Raw genomic sequence first — 5,068 nt, 5'->3', positions numbered from 1 at the left:
GGGCTTGAGGCAGTGCATGAACAGCTAGCCACGACTTCCCTAATGGCCTTCCGGAATCGCATTGCTCTTGATATGTTGTTGTCTGAGAAAGGAGGGGTCTGTGCAATGTTCGGAGAACAGTGCTGTACCTTTATCCCCAACAACACCGCCCCTGATGGGAGCCTGACAAAGGCCATTGCAGGCCTGCGATCCCTCAACATGAGGATGAAAGAGCACTCTGGTGTGGACACATCAATGTGGGACAACTGGATGCATGCCTTTGGGAAGTATAAAGCACTTGTGTTCTCACTTATAATATCAGTTGCAGTATTTACTGCTATACTCACCTTATGTGGATGTTGTTGTATTCCATGTCTGCGTGCTCTGTTTAATCGTCACATCACTACAGCAATATCGCCCATGGAAGACAAGATGGCCCGGGTATGCCTAATGTCTGAACGCCAGCATGTTGATGATAACGATGAAGATGAAATTTTTGCACTTGAGTTTACAGACTTTTTCCCAGATGTGTGTGTTTCCGAATGATGATGATGCAACATTTATCCTTTTTGGTGTAAACATATTTGTGCTCATACCTGTGATCCGACAACTGAAAATCGAGTGAAGTGGTTGTTGTTGGTGATGTAAAAATTGAGTAAACATGTGATAAACAGGGGGAAATGTTGGAATAATTTTAAGTGAAGCTTTGGCCTGCCAGACCTGGAGGCCTCGCCTTTACGAGTTTATCTTTCCTTTTATCTAGGTTCTTCCTTTTATGTGATAGGGATGACTTGATCCCTGTCAGCCATTTGTATATTTCCTGTCCTTATGTTGTCTGTGTGTTTTTGTTCCCGTAAGAGGCCTTCACTAACAATGAGCAGGGCTTATTTGCATAGATGACATGTTCTTTGTTTGATTCACAGGAACTTCATTCTTTTTCATTTAGATGTAGGTTTGGTTCATAGATTGTAGTTTATCAGACCTGTTTTTCTTTGTTAAGGGTTACATACAGTTAGAAGTAGTTGCATAAAAGTTATCCCATATTTACTCAATGTTTGTTTAAGGAACTGCATACCAGTTACCTCACGTTTGCTTAATGTGTGTTGAAGTGTTTAGGACAAGTTACTTATTATTAATGTGTGTTAATTTACCAAGTAGATAAAGTTAGCAAAGGTTTAGTTGCATTTGTTCCACAGCAAAGCGGCAATCAACGTGCCTCAAGGTATTTGATCACAGTCGAGGACGAGTCAGCCAACTGCGAGGGAAGACGGCTGGGAACGGCCTCTGCGGGGGGTCACGAGCCAACAATGAAGTGCTAATTCACACCACACTACATTCTTTTGCTAATCAGCGTTGCTACAGACACAATCTCCCCTCCCTTAGTGTAGCAACGCCTCTGTAACCAGGGCAACCATAACATTAAAAAGAGGGGCACGTGGAGTAAGGACTCAGAACTGATGGACGATGTAACTGAGATTGCTTTCTCTATCGTTCTCCTCGCGAGTAAACCTGTTCTGGTTGTCTTCTCCTCTTCATTCCAGCGAGTGATTTAATGTCTAATCGTATTTAGACCCAACAATGTCACAGCCAAAAGCTCACATAATTCCGTACAAAATGACAAAATTGAAAGAATGATGAATGGAGGTGCGACAGTGTATGTGCAAGAATGGAGGAGAATGTTTACAGGAAGGTCACTTGGAGATAAAACCAGCAGGTGCCAGAGGGAGACAGCCAAGCCAAAGATGATCGTCAAGGCTGAAAGACGGAAAACAACAGCCCCCACACATCGAATCGCCCATAATCAGCACCCAACCCCACGGAACCAGCTCTCACCGAACCAGCACCCACTCCCATGGAATCAGACTCTCCGGCGAACTTGCCCCGCCCCAAAGACTCATCACCCATCAAACTCGGCCCACACTGGCATGTGCAACTGAATATAAGCTGACCAAAGAACTTTGAACATTGCCTTTTCTGAATGGAGACTTTCTGCTCTTGAAAGGCCCAGCGCTGTATTGTACTTTCCTGAAAACAGAGCTTTCTTGACAAGAATTGTGATTGAACTCAACCAACCTGTGTAAGTCTAATTTCTGCTTCAGTGTCTTAACATTTTCCTAAATCTGAAGAAATCAAACGAGCACGCAGTGAGTAAATTGGATAACAGGTGATTGGCAATGGCTTTTGCCGTGAGGCGCAGATAGCGCGCTCCCTAAATTGTGGACAAAATCCAACAAATGGTGACCATCCGACGTGATTTCTTCAGAGGGAAGAGTGCATGCTCCAGGAAAGGATTCTTCCTTCTCCGCTCTTGCTCAACAATATTGCAGTCTGATCAGCACAAAAGGTAAGGGGGAATCTTTTCCTCTCTCCCAGTTCAGCAATGTTTTGGAGTGAAAGCGGAATACAAAATTAATAATTTCAGCTCTGTGTTCAGGAAGGGTTGTTGTATAGATATTTAGGATTGTGTGGAACTTGGTAAAAATGATTTGTGGAAAAAGAAAGAAAGAGAAAGGTGGTGAGGACTTCGTGTGATCAACAAAGGGTGCTCACACCGTAGGGAACTTGTGGGATGCCAATGGCTAGCATATGGGCACCAGAGTGGCCTCAATAGTAGACGCTTGGGGATTGTGCGCGCTGTCGCCTAAGGTTAGGGTCGATTGGATCGGCCAGGCCACCGATACGAGTCGGGGACTCGTGAAAGAAAAAACAAAACAAAAGAAAAACAGGTGAAGGCGTCGCTGACATAGCAGGACGCATGCCGGAGTGGCCTCAGTAGTAGAAGCTTAGCGACTTTGTACGGTTGCCTAAGGTCAGGGTCGATTGGATCGGCCAGGCCACCGATACGAGTCGGGGACTCGTGAAAAAGAAAAAAAAACAGGTGAAGGCGTTGCTGATATAGCAGGACGGATGTCGGAGTGGCCTCAGTAGTAGACGCTTAGGGACTTTGTACTGTTGCCTAAGGTCAGGGTTGATTGGATCGGCCAGGCCACCAATACGAGTCGGGGACTCGTGAAAAAGAAAAAAGAAAAAAAAAAGGTGAAGGCATCGCTGATATAGCAGGACGAATGTCTGGCGACCTCAATAGTGCGACCTTAGAGACATATTGTTGTCTAGGGCGAAGGGTAACTGGGTTAACCAGGTCGCTACATAATTGTTGAAGTGTGTCTATGTTGATATTGTGTGGAAAGCAGACTTGGCTGTCAGATGGGACAGCGACGCAGCTGGGAAAGTGAGTGATTAGTTGTGGTGCTGTTCATGGGGTGGAAGTGATGATTTGTGGTTCATGAAGAACAATAAGTTGATTTGTATAAAATTGTTGATTGTTATTTTTATTTTTTGCCTGTGAGTTGGAGTCAGAAAAATGGCTTAACAAGAATTTGATAAAGAATGTATATATAATTAGCATGAAGGTCATATCCCATCGTGTGGTGGGGTTAAACTGTAACCATTTTTGTTTTCAAAAGGGTGCGGCTCTAAAGTTTGGGCCAAACGGTTAGGTGGGCACAGATGCATATTTTGGACAGAGGTGGGGGGTTGCATTGTGTGACATGGTGGTGGCGAGGCTCTCCGCACTTAAGTTGCCCCCCCCCCCCCCCCCCCTTGTCATCAGCTGGGAAGATTGTCATGTCTATGTTGTGGGCCCGTGCGTTATCTGTGTTTGTCTTTGTGTATCAGTTCGTTATAAATGATGGAATTGGGCTAAATTGGTGCACGAAAACGGTGTGCTAGACAATGGTTTATCAGATTTGCATTGGTAAATGTAAAAATTAGAAATTATAGAATAATCTGAGGGTTGTGGGCAGAAACTGGTCCAACGAGGAGAGTGCCCAGCCCTCGTAAAAAATGTGAGAGAACATATGTTAGGTTCAAAGTGCTAACTGAATATCTGAATAAGAGAAAAGGATCAGCAGACAAAAAACAAGTGAGGCAGAATATTGAGTCTTTTCTCGCGAGGAGTGCATTCAGACTTACAGCAATCCGACTACACTAAAAATCTGTTTTACACTCCTCGCTCTTTTTATTTGGAATGCCCTACCCACAGTGTGAGACGATTAGCCCTTAAGGGGGGGGGGGGGGGAAGAGATTGTGGCTTCGTCTCGTAAGAAACAAAAAGTAACGCACAAAGTGTTGCGTGCAGATATGGCTATATCAGCAAAACAGTTTAAGCGATATTCTGAGAGATAAAAAGAGAAAGTGTCGTTCTTTAACAAAGATCAGAAGGTTCATGACGCATTGTTTGACGTGTTGTTTTCACGATCTGTTCTGGTGGACGCTGAGCTGTCAGCAGCATCTTGTTTGACACAACCGTCATCTCGCCCCTGACCCAGCCGTAATCCTTCTGTTCTGTTGTACAAGATAAGAATAAGCAAGGCAAAGCAGCAAGCATACTGAACAGTAATATTGTGAATAAGTACTCATTAGAGAACGCATGATAACATATATATACAATTTTTCTAACAATTCCCCCCTGTTTATCATAAGTTCTCGGGGACTAACTTATCACCCATATGGCCACTTCAAAAGATTTTCAGCCAAGGGATCACATTTCGCAAGAACTAACTTACACTTGGGAGGAAATTGAGTCTTAATCGTCAAAGCCAGAGTCACGAAACAAATCGGACAGGTTTACCACAATGGATTCGCTGACAGAGTCGTCACTAGAGAAAGAACTCCCGTCGATCGAAAGGTCATCCCTTTGGAGTAACGGAAAAGTCTCAGCTGGTGGAGAGATAGCAGTTGTAATTAGCTTAATAATTAAGGATCGGAGACAAGGGATGCAGCAACATCCACACAGGGTTAAAATGGCAGAGAAAACGGCTATGGAGACCAGGGCAGAGGAAACCAGGGTGTGGTACTTTCCGAACACGTTCAACCAGTCGGTCCAAACCTCTGTGTTCACCCCACTGTGCTCCTTCATCTTCCCGTTCAAGGTCCTCAGACCCTCAATGGCCCGGGACAGGCTTCCGTCGGCTGCAGTATTATTTGGAATAAATGTGCAACATTGCTCACCAAACATGGCGCAGACACCGCCCTCTTTTGAGAGTAGCATGTCAAGGGCCATTCGATTCTGGAAAGCCATGAGGGAAGT

This window comes from Syngnathus scovelli, chromosome 19 (genome assembly GCF_024217435.2).
Source record: "Syngnathus scovelli strain Florida chromosome 19, RoL_Ssco_1.2, whole genome shotgun sequence".
NCBI classification, from domain to species: domain Eukaryota; kingdom Metazoa; phylum Chordata; class Actinopteri; order Syngnathiformes; family Syngnathidae; genus Syngnathus; species Syngnathus scovelli.
This window is presented reverse-complemented; position numbering follows the sequence as displayed.